Consider the following 19,098-nt stretch of genomic DNA (forward strand, 5'->3'; position numbering starts at 1 on the left):
TGTTTTTGTGTAGGTCATGATTACCTTTGTATTGCCAAATCCAGGGGGCATTGGCTATCTGGACCTTTCTCAACCTCTCACTGGATTTGGACACAGTTGGCTCTGACTTCGTAACACATTTTGTTTTCTTGGTTTTGATGACACCAGGCACTGGGTTATTTTTTACTCCTCTGACCTCCATATTGACTTTCCTTTTCTGTCTCCATTTTCTTTTCTTTAGGAATGCCCCATAGCAATTATGGGTTCTCTATCCTTCTTGGTCTCTATTCTTAGATGGCCTCATTGAGTCTTATTACTTTAAATGTATATATTCTTTACATCAAGCCTAACCTCTCTCAAATTCCAGATTCATTTATGAACTACCTGTTGCATACTTTATTGACTAATAAGCCCTTAAAATTTAACATCACTAAGTCAGAACTTCTGATGGAATTTCTCTTCTCTCATCCCTCTGGTCCTCTCTCTTGGTGTAGAGTACTGTTTATGTTTACTGTACTGTAAATCTGTTTATGTCCTACAGCCCAATAGTCATTCCTCATTACTTACCCATAGGCAATTTCACAAAGTTTCTTTTGCCTCTAACTCCAAAGCATATCTGAAATCCATCCACTTCCCCCTATTTCAAGAGCTATCACACTATTTCAAGCTGTCATTAGCTCTTTCTTCACTTGTTGCAGTAGCCTCCTGACTGGCTTTCATAGGACTCTTCTTTCTCCACAGTTTTTTATGCAACAGTGATCTTTTAAAATGTAAAATAGATCATGCCACGATCTTTTTAAAAATGCTCCAGATGAGTTGTCAATTGTACTCAGATTAAGAGCTGAGCTTCTAACACTGTTCTGGATGTCCCAGACCACTCTCCAACTCCCCATTACTCTCTTCTTGCTTACCATGCTTATAGCCGCAAAGGCCTTCTTTGCCTTAAACACTCCAAGTTATGCCTTCAAATTGGCTGCTGAATATTCCAGACACATGGCTGGCTCCTTCTTATCATGTAGACATCAGCTCATAAGTTACCACCTTGCTGAGACTTTCCCAGGCAACTGATTTTTAATTAGCTCTCGCTTTTTTTCAGTTTCCCCATTAACTAGTTACTGTCTCTCAGATCACTTAAAAAATTTCATCAGACAATAAGTTAAACAAGAAAGAAGGAGATTGACAATGGAATAAACAGAAAAGAGGAGATAAATCTACCACTTGCTTTGGTTTAATTTGTATTATCTATACATAAACAGTATAAGAATTTTGAGGCACAGGGATCCCTGGGTGGCACAGCGGTTTAGCGCCTGCCTTTGGCCCAGGGCGTGATCCTGGAGACCCGGGATCGAATCCCACGTCGGGCTCCCGGTGCAGGGAGCCTGTGTCTCTGCCTCTCTCTCTCTCTCTGTGTGACTATCATAAATAAATAAAAAATTAAAAAAAAAAAAGAATTTTGAGGCACAGATTGGTGACTTCTGAGCTTGGCAGTTACCTTTTGGGAAAAAAAAAAAAAAATAGTGTGCCCAGAAGTCCCAGTCCCTGGTTTCATCAATAAAATTGGTCTGAAGCTATTTATTTAATCTGCTTCCCTCGTTGGAAACAAAACATTGAGGTATCTTAGTGCCTTTTCAAAGGGTCAGAAAATATCTACAACAATCTGTTGGATTATCCATAATTAAAGAGTGAGCCCATTGTAGCATTGGGAATTCCCAAATGTTGCATATTAGGTAAATTGGAAAAATAATGGTTGCAACATCACAAAATGTTTCTCCTCACTTGCTTTAATAAGTGTATTCACAGTTCTTAAAGTTTTTCATGGTCCATTTGGTGAGCTCATAAAGCCTCAATGGCATGAAATGTCTATGGTAGGGTCTCCAGATACAGTTTTGCTTAGTGGTTGAATAAGTTCTTATATGGTTTGTGAATTGATGGAGCTGAGTACCACTTAAATTTATGCATTATATACATCTGGCCTAACCTTTCTCTGGAGTCCCTAGAGCTGAGTTTTATTCTTGATTGTCAGAAACTAAGTTTGGATGTACGTGCACTTATCTGACAGAATTACATGGAGCATGGTCTGGATTGGTCCAGCTAGTCACACAGAAAAGTTAGCTTAACAGATGCTGAGGACTGCTTTTTGTTTCTTCATCCAATGAGGCTTAAGGTGGAAAAGACACCAAGCAAACAGATTGTTCAAGTATGATACTGAAACCATGCTCTGGTTAAAAGATGTACAGTCACCAAGAGATTATTAGAAAATATATCACATTAAGATTTATTTTCAACTACAGTTATTGATTGCAGGATTAAATTGAAAGGGGGAAGATATGAAAAAAATTTAAAAATCCACCAATAAATAAATGATTAAGTCAATCATGGAATATTCCATTCAGAAGTTTCTAGAATTATTAAATTCTGTTACAAGAATATAGAAACATGGAAAAAGCACTCTAAGCATAAACAGCAAAGCAGTATAGCAAACTATTTATTATAGGAGAATATCTTTATGAGAACTCTGCATAGAAAAAGTAAATTGGGAGAAAATGTATTCATATGTGCAGTAAATGCTTACATAGCACTTATGTATTAATTAGGCTAGTATAGGCAGTGCTAAGAAATGACCTGCAAAGTGTATGTGGCTTCAACATCACAGCCCAGAGCAGATATTTTTGATTAGAGGAAAGCATCACTCCATATAGTGATCCAGGCTCTGCCGCCACCTAGGACTCTAATTCCTCTCTCGCCATTGCTGCTGAGGAAGACAGAATGAAGAAGGCAACTTGCTTCTGAAGATTCTTAGCCAACTGCATGTCATTGGTGAGAATTAGATGACCCTACTTGGGGTGCAAGAGAGTCTGGAAAATGTCCTTTGCTGGGCAGCTACTTCCCTTATGCCAAGACAAGATTTCACATGAAGGTCAGTAATTTCTGTCAAACTTCGTAAGAGGAATGGAACTAAATCAGAATCGAGCTCTCTGACTCTGAAATCTAGGCTTATACCTACCATGCTGTTTGGAAGCTAAAAACCTAGGAGTTTCCCTACAGATTACAAATGGTTGATAGATGTCGGTGAAGCACCTCTAAGTCATGAACTTTAATACCTTAGGAAGTTGTGTTATCCATTAGAAACTCTGGGTTGGTGTCAATGCCTTCTGAGGTTCCCATTTCCCCCAGCTCTGGAGCAGTCTGCTGTGCCAGTGAGAGCCCAGAAATCCTACCTACAGCCTCCCCACCCAAACACATAGCTGGAGTTAGGGACAAAGCTGCTGCCTTACAAGTGAAATCACCGTAGATGCAAGGGTCCCAGGTATCATGTGAAGAAGCCATCCTTGAGGGTTGGAATGGATTGAGATGATGAGTGAGTCTGAGCTCCAAAATCTTGCCCAATCTTGTTAGTTGCACTTCTACCTTTCCTGAGGTCCATCGTGCAGACGCACCTTCAGTTCAGCAGGGAGGGACCCACAGTGTATTTGATACTTGATTCCCAAGCATAAGGAGGTTTCACCTTCTTAGACTGAGTATTTGGATTAAGGTTTTTGATTGGTTTGTCACCCAGAACATCCTCTAGAATGTTGCTATTGAAGTCATGAGTTTTAAAAGAATAATCTGATAATCAGGGAATAGGTGGTTCTAGAGGATAACATTTTCAAGAATGTCTTCTAGAAAAATAGAATGATGCAGCTATTGCTGCTGATGGTCTTTATTTTGTCATGATTTCTATGCTTAAGGTTTTTGTACACATTATTTTATCTGGTCTTTGGAAGAAATCTACAAAGCAGATGTTATGTTCATCATCATACTCATTATCATCCTATAGATTTAAAAATCTAAATTTGAAGATAGGATGTAATTTGCTCAAGGTCATATACTTAATAAGTAGAGTCTAACTTCAAAGCTCATGCTTTTTTCCTAGATCATTTGTCATTTTAATTTGTCCAGAATCCATCCTCACTTGTCTTCATGTTCCAGTTCCTTTGGGAGTTTACCTGTCTTGCATCTTTTTGGAGTGGAGCTTCTCATTTCCCAGTATGAAAATGAAGGGAGCCAATCATTTCACTCCTTCCTGTTCTCTGCATACTCTAGTGGTAGAATGTGATCTAAGTATGGGCAACTAGATATTGAATCTTGGGTTAGGGAAACAGGAATGAGGAGGGAGCCACTTGAGACTATAAAGTCTGTTATGGCACTCTTATGGCTTTGTAAATCATAGCCCTCTATTACCTCCTAGATTTCTGCTAGTTTCCAGGCCTGTTCTGTCAGATTTTAATAATGTCCTGTGATCCCTCAGGTATCTGTCTGATATACCTTCTCTTGGATAAGCGACCCGGAATTGGGTTCTGGTGCTTTCAATTAAGAATGCTATATTTTATATTTGGATGCTATTTGTTATAAGTAATAGGAATTCCATACTTAAAGTGGCTGAGACAACAAAACAGTGTATTAATTCTCATAAAAAAAAAGGCAGAGAAGATGTCAGGGATTTCTCTAATCCCGGTAGAATGGGCCAATCTGCTATTACCCAAACACTGATTATAAAATTCTTCTCTGACTTTCTTGCTTTCTTGTCCTAAAACTCATGGAAATGATGAGTCATAGTTGGAGTTAGTGTTGATAATTAGAAGTCATAATGTGGAATGTATATCACCTTAATGAGAAGCTGATTTATATTGTTTTTTCTAGTAAAAATATGCCCTGTAAAACCTGAATTACACATTTTTACAGTGTTACTTCACAGGGGGGAAATAGCATTAGGGTTTAGAGTTGGGGATGTTTATTTATGTATGTATGTATGTATGTATGTATGTTATTTTTTTGTGAAGTTGGGGATATTTAAAAGTAGTTTGTGGGCAGCCCGGGTGGCTCAGCAGTTTAGCGCCTCCTTCAGCCCAGGGCCTGATCCTGAAGACCCGGGATCGAGTCCCAGGTCGGGCTCCCTGCATGGAGCCTGCTTCTCCCTCTGCCTGTGTCTCTGCCTCTCTCTCTCTATGTGTCTCTCATGAATAAATAAATAAAATCTTTTAAAAGAAGTTTCGTACTATTGCTTTTGTATAGCACTGAATTATGAAAATTCAGTACAAGAGCATATATTAAAAATGCAGAAAAAGAAAATATATAGTCTTATAGATTCAGTAACATACAACACTAACTTTTTAATTAACCAAATATGTGTAAATGGCCCTCATTTCCCAGATTCTCCCAGCAAGTGGTACATGATGATTGCCTGATCTTTCTCTCTCTCAAGGAACTAAATGTGGCTGATTGCATTCCCTCCTAGGGAGCCTTTTAGTAGAGGGAGGAGTTTTGTTTTTTTTTTTTTCTCTCTCTCTCTCTCTCTCTTTTTCTTTTGTATTAAGGGCTTCTGGGAAAGAAATACTTTTCTAAATCATATATGTGAAAGTGACTACATTTCTTTCTTCTTTTTTTTTTTCCCAAAGAAAAACATAAACCATTCTCTACTTTCTAGACTAAGAGCCAGAAACATAAATACAAAGGTAAGAAATAGAATGTTCTGGTTTGAAAGTCTGTTTAGTTACAGAAAGAAGTTATAGAGGAGTAGGGGAGGGAAAGTAACACCAAGATAAAATGACAATAGAGAAATGTGCAAGTGAGACCTTTCCTCTGATGGTTTTTTCCTCCACAGAAATACACACTGAGAAGGCCAGAGAAGGGAGGTTGCAGAGCAGATGTACACATTCCAAGGGCACAACCACAGCAAACCATACGGATAGACAAGAGACATTCTTTGGAGTAACAATACTGTCTTCACAATTTTCAGGTTATGAATATTTACCTGGGAAATTGTGTTTTATTTTTGAGCCCATACATCTATGTGGGAGCGGAGATAGAGGATTTCATGCTACTCTCTTTGCAGATATTTAGGTGAAATCTGGAGGAACTCATTCTAAAAATTATGCCCTTTCTTCATCAGTTTCTTGATGTGAGAATTCATCAATGAAGAATTGAATAATGCCTCCAGTTTACCATTGACAAGTTGACAGGTGTTTTTGTAAACAATTGAGGCTAAAATAGGTCCCTAAGTCCTACAAAACAAAATCAAAAATTTGATATTTGAAGACCAGAAGTTCTAGTTAAACCACAAAGAAATTAGTTATAGGCATCTGACAGTGATCTAGGCCAAAGGGTCGGGGAAGTAGAATACAACCTAATATTGAGATCCAGTAATCACTTATGTTTGGTTTGTAAAATAAAGCAATTTAACCTTCTTCAATGTGTTTTGCTTAAGATAGGATTAAAATCTGGCAGAGATGTGGTGTAGTGCTGAAGGGTATTCAGTGTCTCAGGAAACTAATGGTACTTAGAAAAAAAATGCAGCCTAAGAAACAAAAATGGGTAATTTATGCAACAATAATGGAAAGCTGCAGACTATTCCCATGTGGGTCTTTCCTTTTCTTATTTTTCTATTATTTATGCTAACAAAGATAATTTTCAGATATGTGACAGAGAATGAATACTTTTACTTTTTTTTTTGTAAAGGAAGCATAAAATACACTGTGTCTTAAGCAACAGAAACCATATTTTATAATAAATACACAGCTCTCTTTGCAATAGAAAATGTCCATCTGCTACCACTGGGTTTGCCTTGCACAAAGCAGCTTTGAAAAAAAAACAACGTATCATTAATTTAGACCTGCTGTGGATGTGAATGCTTAGAAGCAATCGGTTCTACTCTAATCGACACAATGGAAAACTATCTTAATTAACGGAAAATGCTCAAAGGAGTGACCAGGGCACTTTCAACCATAGCACTCATAGGATAAATTGTAATGGGAGATGTTTTAATGGAAACTTTTAGTTGGCCCTGACATTTTCTCCGATTATTAGCATCACTTTTCCCTCTGATTAGCTGTGCTTTCACTTTTATTCCACATTGACCTCTCCTATCCACTTAACCTGATAAAAGTAAAAGAATGTAGAAATCCTAACTTCACAATGACATACCCCAAATGAACAGAATCATTTTAAGAATATATTGTCTAAGAGGGACATGTGATGATTGTTCATTATCAATGAAATGAATAAGATATAACCTCATTTTTGGTACACACTGCTTCCTGGAATGCATCAGAGAATCTGAAAAGGAAAGGCTTAAAGAATTCGATTTACAGATACCCCCCAACCCCCCACACACTCCCTGAAAGCTCACAGTACTGTCACTTCACGTTTATGAAAAATCTGTTATACCTTTTTCCAAGAGGGTATATATACTCTTTGCTTAAAGCCATTTCTGCTTATGAAACTTTTCATAGGAACACTCTACTTTTTTTTTTTTTTCTTGAGCAAGAGAGAGAGAGAGAGAAAATGCATGCATGCGGGGCAGGGAGGGGGCATGTTAGAAGGAGGGGGAGAGAGAATCTCAAGCAGAATCTCCACGCTGGGCATGGAAACGAAGGGTCCCACATAGGGCTCATCTCATGACCCTGAGATCATGATCTGAGCTGAAATCAAAAGCTGGACAGTCAATCCACTGAGCCACCCAGGCACCCAGAAACACTACTTTCAAAAAGCAGGGGCGATCTGTATTTTGGAAGGAGGATGCTAAAGAGGCTCTCACATACTAGGTATGTGATATATATACATACCTAGTATATTGGGAGAGCAAGACAAGCCTTGCAAGTGGGCACTAGCCTGATGTTATTCCAGAAAAAGTTTGAAAAAGATAATTCACCCAAGTATCTACCTATTGGCTAGGAATTTCTTCTGCTGTTCATCCTTTTGGATTTTGAAATTTTTTTCAGATATATCTTATTACAGCAGACATTCTTTATCAGATCATCTTCCTACTAATAATATTCTACATATGTAATTTTGTCTTTTAAAAATTACTACTTTGAACTTATTTCTACCACAATCCTATAATTTAAGATTACTGTTAACCATTTTACGGTTGAGAAGACTGAAGTGCAGAGTGGCTGCGAACTGCTTCCAGTCCAAAGCCTGATATCAGAGCCCAGAGCTTTTGCTTCTGGTACAGTCGTCTCTCCCTCCACAATTTATGATCAGAGCCTCTGTGAAGGAGACTTGGGATAGGCTCACAGGCTTAGTGAGAGCCAGAGGCAAGAATAGAAGACAGGGGAATGGAAAAAATAAGAGCAACAGAAGTCGAAAGCTGAGGGAGATAACACTTTACTTGCCCTAAGAACCCTCAGCCATCTCTTTGCGCTTGGTGCGGCTCTTGTCCATTCAGGAAAAACTCTGATTTTTTTTCCCCGTTTTTTCATAGTTGTTGATAATTCTAAGTTGAACTCTTAACTCTCTATTCCCTAGTATGACCTTGAGCCAGTTGCATAATCTCTTGAAACTCAGTTTCTTCATCAATGAGAATAATGCTAAAAGCTCAGTCCCAGAGTCAACTCAATGAGATAAAGTATATAAGGCAATTCAGTAACATTGGTGCCTGGAACATGGTAATAACAGCTCAATGAATGTTAATTACCATTGATATATAAGAGATGCTTGTCAGTTTCTGACGGCCTAGTGTTTGAATTCCCCTTTATATATATGGCAGCTCATCAATATGCTATTCATAGTGTTGTCTGTCAGGTATTTCTGGATCTTTTTCTGAACACACAGAATTGTATTTCCCTACATCCCACTTTCTCCTGAGTTTGGGTGTGGCCATGTAGCTTGCTTTGGCCACTAAAGTTTAAGCAGGGATGACGTGTCACTTCCAGTTAGAAGCTTTATGTACTGGTATGTGTTTCACCACACTCTCCCTTTGTCATGATGACCTACAGCTTTCCACATAGAGGCTGTCCTGTTAGCCTAGGTCCTTGAGTGAGAATGAGAAGAGGTCTCAGGTGGCAAGATATGAAGGACGACTAAGGGGAAAAAAAAGAAAAGGAAAGAAAAAGAAACAAAAAAAATTTTCATTTAAGCCACTGAGTTTTTTGGGGTGGTTTGTTTAGTAGCATAATTTGGTCTCTCCCATCACCCTACCCTGAGTATTGGCAGAGCCCCATTAACATCCTGGAAATAGAAAGGGATAGATACCTTTGTCACCTCTCTTATAGGCACTTGATCCAAATCAGTACATCCACCTAAGTATATAAATTGGGAGCTAGAAATGCAAAGAAATAGGAATAGTGGTAGTAGCAATGTACATTTCTGGGAAAATTGGTGCTAACAGATACAAGAGCAACATCTGGGGTCTGGGGTCATTGGTAGACATTTTTGTAAATTATTTTGCCTGGTTTTCAGGGACATCAGAAGCAGAGTCCCCACTGGATAAGTCTGTGGTATAACTCTGGCCCCAGTTGGGGTGTGGTCTAGTATCCCTGGTTCCTGACCAATTTCCAACCTTCCTAGTGACTCAACTCTGCACGTAGCTGATATAATTTCAATTCATTCATTTTCTGATTAAATCAGCCAGAATGTAATCCTTGCAAATAAGATTCCTGAGTAACACAATATATAAATTAATTTTAGAATTTTCTTTGTTAATGTGCAGAGTTATTTTAGTATAATTCTGGCAGTTTGAATTAGTTGCTCTGAATGCCGTGCTTATCCATGCCAACAGTATACTTATTTTAGAAATGCCCACCCTTTATTTCAGCAATTTCTTGTCAACATATTAGTTCATGTTTTTTTTAAGATTCTTAATGAATTAAAGTCTACATTTCACTTACAGTTTAAATTATGTTGAAAATCTGATAGTTAAAACCATTTCTTTTACTCTTTCCCTCTGAAGAGTATGAGTTAATTTTCCTGTTTGTCTCTTGATTTAAGTACTGTGTGACTGAAAAAGATTAGTGAGTCTTTGGCTGTTTTAGGTACAGATCACATTGTTCTCTTTATTTTGAACTTGGTTTTACCTAGACATGAAGATGACCTAGAATGGCTCAGAAGGTTCTTTCCAGGTCCATGATTCCTAAGACTATGATTTGGTTACAAGAGTCAGAATTCCCACTGAGGGAGATTCATTCAGTTAGTTGGGTAAGATGATTACTCTTCTAAAGGGTTATTAATCTTGACATGACTTGACAACTAAATTGAACCACAACTTGGGCACTTCAGGATAGGGAAGAGAGAGAGACTCATTACAAGTTCCCAGCAGAGATGTCATTTTACATATTCTGGGTTTCTGTTTGAACTTACTGGGAAAAGATAGGAAGAGCAAATCTATTCCCAGTGGGGGCACCGACACTGTCATTTCCTTGTTGCAGTTCAAATGCCAGAGTAACTCTGATTGCCTCTCTGCCACTCCTTTTCATCTGCGACTCACCAAGTCTAAAAAGGAAAATTAAAAACAACAACAAAGTTTGGAAATACAGGCAGCCCAGAAAGCTAGTCGGCATGCCTCAAAGTAGAGGAGAGATAAATGATTAGTTACCCTGTTCTGAAGCATGTGTTTCTAGAAAGGTGGAGAAGAAAACAGTGAGGGGCAAAGGGGGTGACCCCAGGATCAGGTCTCTTCTATTGAAGGTTTAGACGAGAAAAAGCAAACTCTAGTGAAATGATGAGACTTGGAGCAATAATGTGAGCAGGCTAGATCCCAGAGTGTGAGTTAAGATAACTGCTCTATGTTAAAGCAAAGGCTCTTAATTTCCAAAATAACTAGTCAATGTGTTTTTACAATGTTCTAACTCATGGGAAGGAAGGAAAAAACCCCACAGTGACCAATACATGTGATGTAAATGTAGAAATGTAAGGTTGATAGAAGACTTAGATGTTGTAGGTCACAATTTCCAGAAGCCAACTTTTAAGATCTGATTACTTGTCTAACTTTACTACCGTATTTGTTCTGCACATAAAAAGGAGCTGGGCTGGAAGTCAGCAGATCTCCTTGAAGATTCAGGTGATGTGAAAATGTCCCCAGATTTTTTTTTTGGGGGGGGCGGGTGGAAAGGACTCTCCCCCTACTTTAGAGACAGATGAAAGCCTGAAGGCATCCAGTGACTTTCCCAAGGTCACACAGCGTTTTCAGCATGGGATCTGGAGTAATACTCAGGCTTTGCTGATGAGACCCTGATGTCTTGGGATTGTCTTCATTCACATTGATCCCTTGTTGGGGACAATGAGTGCTCTTCAGCTAGCTATTGAGATTCAGTGTCAGGTCCACTGCTCTGCCTAAGAAAATGTGGGACAGCCAGTCAGGCTCACTTTAAAAAACAGATAAACCTTTATGAAGTGTCCTAAAGTTCATTCTTATCCCAACAGTTTATAAGGGGAACTTGAGAGATGAAGCATCCTGGAGGGTTATATGCTGCCTCTGGACCCAGCTCCTCTTGGATTTAGGTTCCAACTCTGCCCCTCACTCTGTATGCCATTTTGGGAGTGTTAATGTCCCTAACCCTCAGTTTCCTGATGGTAAGATGGAGATAATTATGGTATCTGACTCATCTGGTTGTTGGAAGGATTTATTCATGCAAATGAGGAATATGCAAAGTCTGAAATCAGAGTTTAATAAACAGCAGGTTAAAGAAGAGCCAGGCATTAAAAACTAAAGGGTATGGATACATATTAAGAGAAAAGAAAGAGGACATTTATCTTAATACTTATTAAACTTTATTTTTGTCTTAATATTCACTGATATCTATTTTATGCCCTCCTCCACTGCTGAAATGCTTTTTCCCCCAAATATGCTTACCTTGGCTACTCTCCTTGTAGACATCAATTATATACCCAACCCAAGAACAGAAACTTTGGGAGACTCTTTTTTTTTTTTTTTAAATTTGGAGAAGTTTGCCCCTGGGAAGGGCAGCAGGAAAATGTACCCAGAGATTAGCAAGTGGTGCTTAGACCCACGGGGACCCAGCACAGCTAAGAGAAGAAAGGCACTGACTACAGTTATAGAACTGGAATTAGTCTTAGTGGTCATCCTGTTGACTCATTCATTTTAAAGAAGGGGAAGAAGGGAAGTCCAGAGAGGTTGCTCATGTCCATGAAGTCTTGTAGTACTTTCACTTACAGCACATCACTCTTAACTTTTCACTCTTCTATTTATCTTCCTTATTTCAGCTTCATTTTGCATCCTTTTGAATGCTTCCCATGGTAGATTGGTACAAACATTTGGAGCTTCTACATAAATTGGTTCCTACCTTTGGATCTCTTGGGATTTTTGTAGGACCCTGCAAGGGTGACTGTAGTCCAGGTATTCCAGATAAATGAACCTTTTGCTGGCAGCCACTGCCTCATTCCTGTACCTAAAGTTAGCAAAGATTCTCCACTAGGGAGTGGAGTCTGGCCTGTGTCCATGACTATGAATCTCCTTCTTGAATCGCCGCCTCTTACCTTCATCCTATCTCTTGACAATTTCTGAGAGATAAGTTAACAAGGACAGGACCTGGAATTAGGTGAAGAGGTTTCTCTTCCAAACAGGAAGCATGTTATCACTGGAAGACTTTTCCAACCAATAGGGAAATGTGTTTATAGGAGGGGCAAACTCCAGCTAACATGCACCCATGAGGCAGAGACTGGGACCACCACATCCCTTATGCTCACACTAGGGACTGATATGTTTGGAGGTGAGAACTTTGACCTTTCTCTGTAAGGCCTTAAAGCTACAGTGAAAAAAGACCCCAAGAACAAGCTCTGCCAGATGGGTATAAGCTTCAAAAGGCTAAACCATTTTTGTACCCCATAGCACATAGTGTTTGTGGAATGGCAACAGTTCCTCTTTGGTGGTGGCAGGGTTTCTATGTGAGCTGTGCCTTAGACTAGTGACTCTCAAGTTTAACATCATCAGAGTCACCAGAGGACTTGTAAAACACAGACTGCTGGGCCCATATTAAGAGGTACCTGGGTATTTATGTTTCTAACAAGCTCACAGGGGTTGCTGATGCTGGTGGACTGGAAACCACACCTGAAGAACCATTGCTGTAGGAGAAAGAGGCCCATGTTTCCTGAACTTTCAGCCTTATTTGTTGCCTCAGCCACACCTTTCTTTTATCTTCAGCTGCTCAGACCTTTTTTTCCAGTGCATAGGAGCTTTCAGATTCTCTTTGCATGCTCAGACACAAATATTCAAAATTTTACTCCTCTCCAAACACTTATTCTACAATGAGGCATTTCCGACTAGCCAGTCTGCACCTTAGAATTGCAGGTACACATTGGATGTCCAGAACTCTCCCCAGTAATTCTGTGCATACATTAATGTGCCCCATGCACACTAGACTTCTGTTTTATGTAACTGAAGAAGACAGACATTTATTGCAGGTTGGCTTCTCAAGAGAAAAGGGGTATGTTAAGAGGAGTGGCCTTTTCTCTCTTCTCCAGCTGTCTCCTGAGCCTAGGTTTTAAGAAGGCTAATTATTCAGGGCCTTTTCTGGCCAAAGCAACCTTGATAAAGAAAAGAAAAGATGGAGGCATCACAATTCTGGACTTCAAGTTATATTGCAAAGCTGTAGTGATCAGAACAGTAAGGTACTGGCACAAAAACAGACACATAGAACAAAAGGACAGATAGAAAACCCAGAAACAGACTCACAACTATATGGTCAATTAATCTGCAACAAAGCAGGAAAAAATATCTGATGGCAAAAAGAGAGTCTCTTCAACAAATGGTGTTGGGAAAACTGGATAGTCACACACAGAAGAATGAAACTAGACCACTTTCTTATACCAAACATAAAAATAAATTCTAAATGTGAAACATGAAACCATAAAAATGGTTTACACAGGCAGTAACCTCTTTGACATTGGCCATAGCAACTTCTTTCTAGATATGTTTCCTGAGACAAGGGAAACAAAAATAAATTGTTAGGACTTCATCAAAAAAAAAAAAAAAAAAAAAGGCTTTTGCACAGTAAAGGAAACAATGAAATTGAAAGGCAACCTACAGAATGGGAGAAGATATTTGCAAATGACCTGATAAAGGATTAGTATCCAAAATATATAAAGAGCTTATAAAACTCAACACCCCCAAAATCAATAATCCAATTAAAAAATGGGGAGAAGACGTGAATAGAAGACATAGAAGACATCCAGGTGGCCAACAGACACATGAAAAGATGCTCAATATCATTGATCATTAGGGAAATACAAATCAAAACTATGATGAGATACCACCTCACACTTGTCAGAATGGCTAAAATCAACAACACAAGAAACAAGTGTTAGAGAAGATGTGGAGAAAGGGGAAGGCTCTTACACTGTTGGTGGGAATGCAAGCTGGTGCAGCCACTCAAGAACAGTATGAAACTTCCTCAAAACGTTAAAAATAGAACGACCTTCCCATCAAGCATTGCACTACTAGATATTTACCCAGAGGATACGAAATACTGATTCAAGGGACATATGCACTCTGATATTTATAACAATGAATACAATAACCAAATTATGGAAACAGCTCAAGTGTCCATCGACTGATGAAGGAATAAACCAGATGTGATACACATACATGCACACACACACACATACACAGGAATTTACTCAGCCATAAAAAAGAATGAAAAAAGAATGAAATCTTGCCATCTGCAATGATGTGGATGGAGCTAGAGCATTATGCTATGTCAAGTCAGTCAGAGACAAATACCATTTGATTTCACTCGTATGTGGAATTTAAGAAACAAAACAAATGAGCAAAGAGGGAAAAAAAGAGAGAGAAGCAAGCCAGGAAATGGACTATTAACTATAGAGAACAAACCAGAGGGGAGGAGGATGGGGGAAATAGGTGAGGGGGATTCAAGAGTGCGCTTGTTGTGATGAGCACCAGGTATTGTATGGAAGTGTTGAATCACTATATAGTACACCTGAAACTAATATAGCAGTGTGTCAACTAAATGGAATTTACATACAAACTTAAAAAAGAAGGCAAAAGAACTGTTCAATAGAAATTTTTGTGGCATCCTAGGTACAAACAGACTTGTTCTGGGGCTGGGGCAAATGGGGTGGGTCTTTCATACACTGATACATCTTAGGCATTGATTAAGGGCTCTTAAAGGGGGCAAATGAATTTTGAGGTGCTTCAGGCTCTCCCTTCCAGTAGCCTGAGAGTAGTCCTAAAGACACCTGTTGGCCCTTGGTATGTAAAACACACCAAAGGGAGGAGGTACATGCACAGACAAGGTCAAAAGCCATCCTGGGAATCTAGGGAGACCTTTAGCAGCAAGTAGAGAAAGCAGGTTGGCAGGGGGGCGGGGGGGCTGAGAATCCTCAAGGACGTATGTTTATTTGACTTTGATGACAACTCATCTCACTTGCGGGGGAAACTGTTTTCATGTGTGTCTCTGAGGTGGAGGGGCTTGTCTGGCCTAGACTATCCTAAGAAGCTCTTTTCCTGTGACTCTTAGTGGTATGGGATGCCTGGGCTCATTTGCTAAGCCTGAGATTCTTAGTGAAGGCTGCCAACACAAAGCTCCTTCAGGCTGAGGTTAGCAGCTAAGCATTTAAATCATCTGGCTGTGTTGCCGGATTCCTTCTCAGGCAGGGTGCCCAAGGGTGGCATATTTTCTGGGACAGCCTGCCAGCTTCTTCTCATGCTTACTTTCCATTATCCAGGGTGGCCAGGTGCCCCCCTAGAGCTGCGGGCTGGGAATCAGATGCAACCACAGTCATGAATTTTGTAGCATCATTTGCATGTTTAACCTTCCTCTGCTTCTCTTATTCTCAGACAGATGCAGGCAAAGCCATTTCTGTAGAAGTTTCTATGCTGCTGAACAAGGCTGGGATGGTGATGAAATAAATAATCATCAGGACTGTTTGAGTCTTATCCCCTCTCTAGGTCTCTTTTAAGAAGGGCATTCTGAGCTATAGTGTTACAAAGATACTTTATCAGTAAATATATCATGGATTTTTATTTCACCCCTGGCCTCAAGACCATATTGTGTCTTATCTTCCGCATCCATACAGAAGTACTAACGTTGCACATTTCTCTTCTGTGGAAACAATACTGATAATGGAATCAGAAGATTTGGCCTTCAGTTGTGGCCTCCCACTTACAATCTAGCTGAGCCCCCCTGTGACATAGGCTAAGATTGGTTTTGCTTACTCAGTATGGTCATTGTGAGGGTCAGATGCAGACAAATCTACTTGTGAGACTATTGAGAGCAATCCAAAGAAAGAATTTATAGGATAGAAAATACCACATGCTCATCGATTATATTGGGCCATTGTGATCAATAGCAGCACTCCAACTAAAAGGGATTACTCTCTGCTCTAGGTTATTTCTGTATCTAGATAGACCTGGGATCAAATCCAGGCGATTCCCCTTACAAGCTACTCAATTCTATGAAATGAGTTGGAGCCCTCTGAATCTTTGTTTTGATAAATTTGCCTTTTAGGATGTGGTGAAGATTATAGCTAACATATATACAGAAGGCTTCCTGCCACCCAATCAATGATAGTTTATTTTATTTTATTTTTAATTTTTTTTTTTTGCCTATTGCCAACTCCGAAGGAAATCTTTGGTACTATATAGGGCAAATTCTTATCTGGCAGCGAGTACTATTGCTAAGACATGAAATTCAATTATGGAATCTCTATCCTTGGCTCAAGTAACGGTGATTCCATAAAAAGGTGCTGAGTTTCCCTGAGGAGGGAAAAGTGCTTCAGAGGCAAACCATCACTGATTCTTAAACACTGATGTCTCTGTTTTTTGATGAATAGGGTCCTATTTCCAGGTTACCTGTTTTTTTTTTTTTTTCCCCACCTTGGCTTAGTCCTTATCTCCCTCCAGAGCTGCCTGCTCCTACCCTAGTGACATTAATAACACAAATTTTGTAGCCATATCTGCAATAAAAAGGACACAATGTCATCTCTCCTGTGAGCCCTTCCCTTAGTGACAACCATGCATGGGGCTCCTTCTTCCATAACTCACTTTGCAGTTACTGCCTGTCACTCGAGAAATTAGTATCTGTAACTCAGGTAGCACCTAATCATTATTCTCTCTAATTGTCTAAAACACACAGCACAGTACTGTAAATATATGCATACATCTTGAGTTTTCTTTCTTTCTTTTGTGTCTTAACTCTCCAGGTACATTCTGAGAGCTTTCTGGATGGGCCATGACTTCCTGCCTCACAGAGTTAAAGTGGATCTGGCAACCCAGTGGGGAGCACACAGTAGGCATTTTGTATGAATTTTTTGTCTGATGGGAAGAGAGCAGTGATTTCTATGGTGAATATCTGCTCATTTCATGCTATGGGCTGCTGCTTGATTTGAGTTTTCCCAGGAGATCAATTAATTACTTTGCTCCATTGAATACTTTTTAAGGATTCTTACAGATGTTTGATAAATGCCCGTATCTCAGGAGAACAGGGGGCATTCATATATTAAAATACTTGTTTTGAGAGATACCGGACACAAAAGAGCACATACAATATTACTTCATTTAAGAGTGCCTCGGTGACTCAGTTAAGAGTCTACCTTCAGCTCACTCAGGTCATCCCGGAGTCCTGGGGTCGAGCCCCACATTGGGCTCCCTGTGTAGCAGGGAGTCTGCTTCTCCCTCTGCCTTTGCCCCTCCTCCCCAAACATGCTCTTTCTCACTCTCTCTCTCAAATAAATAAATAAAATCTGTAAAAAAACATTACTACATTTAATAAGGGCCCTAAATAAGGAAAAATCACACCTTTACCCCTATCCTGGAAGATGAATTGACTGACAAAATATGGGAGGAGATTTGTGGGATTCTGTGATAATTTTGTATCTAGGTCTGGAGGATGGTTAGAGAAGTGTGTTCAACTTTGTGAAAATTCATGCATCTGAGTACTTACAAGCTGTGGGCTTTTGTTCCTGTATATTATTTATTAATAAAAGAAAAAAATCTCATTTGTGTTCTCTTGTTTATTTTGGTAGAACAAGAGTAAAAGCAATGTCAGTTTGGGTTCAAATAGTGATGATGTTATTATGACCTCCACTAAATGCCATCTGCTCCACATACCTTGGAAAAGAGAAATTTTGCTTGTGTAGGATGTCTCTCAGACTTAAAAATAAGGTTTATAGAGAAATGAAAGTCAGCTGGTGGACAACCTGCAGTTTGTCTTGCCTAGACACAGAAGCAGAAGTGGCAGGGGACTGTTCTCGATCATCGATTAGGAGCACAGCCATCCTTGGGTCAGACAGCTAGGTCCCAGCTTAGGTCTGCAAGGGCTTGGCTGTCTCATTGGGCTCACAGATGAACAGCTTTTATGGAGAATATTGGTGAGGCATTTGCACATTCACCCACATATGCAAACTTCATGGTTTATTAAGGGAGACGAAATATGTACTTGTGGCCTAATTTTTCTTAGAGGAAAGAAATCTTAATTTATACAGAAAATTAAGCTTAACAGTCTAACAGCATATTTTTTCTAGACACATTTCTTTTGGTGAATAACAAGTCATTTATAATGTTTCTTCTCTTTTTGGAACAGTTTGCATACAAGCTCTTGTAACACTATTTTCTATTGCTTATCTGCCAATTCTTTCCTGGAGGAGAGAAGTATTGAATGCCATGATAAAACACATCTTGCACCCACATGACCAGGCTCCAGTATCAGGGTTTTTCCAATTTCACTCTGGCCCACCTGGGATGGTGTTTTTCAGCTATGCATCAGAACCACCTGTGTTACTTATTAAAGAAGTTTGAATTTCTGGGCCCCAGCCCACATGATGAATCTCTAGTGGGCAGGTGCCAAGATGCTACATTTTGAAATAAGCTCTCCTATTGATTCTTTTTTTTTTTTTTAAGATTTCATTTATTTATTTGAGAGAGAGAGAGATAGAGCAAGTGAGAGAGAGAGAACACACACACACGCACAACACGCACAAGTAGGGGAGGGGCAGAGGAGAAGAAGGCTCCCTGCTCACACACCTGACTTGATCCTAGGATCCTGAGATCATGACCTGAGCCAAAGGTAGATAGTTAACTGATTGAGCCACCAGCACCCCTCTCCTGTTGATCCTTAAGCACACTGAAATCTGAAAACCTTTGGTTCACTAACTACTGGCAGATGTCGAACACTACTGGTAGATGTCTCTAGGGGGTGAGGGGATGTTGTCCCAGGAAGCTTCCCAAGAATCTCTTGGAAAGAACTTGTGTTGGGAACATAAATTCAAATTAATATTAGAGAGCCATTAGCTTTAGGTGGGAAATATGTGCAAAATATCCATTGTCTTGTGTTTCCGAGCAGAGTGAGACAAGAAATTCTTTGTGCATAGACAGAGACTTTGCCTTTT

At 39.5% G+C, this 19,098-nt stretch overlaps 1 long non-coding RNA gene across 1 annotated transcript in view; it reads left to right on the top strand.

The window, feature by feature from the left end:
* LOC140614478 (uncharacterized) overlaps positions 1-17,709 on the top strand; it is a 90,689-nt gene extending 72,980 nt beyond the window's left edge. The window contains exon 4 of the long non-coding RNA XR_012015333.1: positions 16,915-17,709. This is a non-coding gene — a long non-coding RNA (uncharacterized lncRNA). The remainder of the gene's footprint in view (positions 1-16,914) is intronic.
* Positions 17,710-19,098: the final 1,389 nt, after the last annotated feature.

Source organism: Canis lupus, chromosome 22 (genome assembly GCF_048164855.1).
Source record: "Canis lupus baileyi chromosome 22, mCanLup2.hap1, whole genome shotgun sequence".
Classification (NCBI taxonomy): Eukaryota; Metazoa; Chordata; class Mammalia; order Carnivora; family Canidae; genus Canis; species Canis lupus.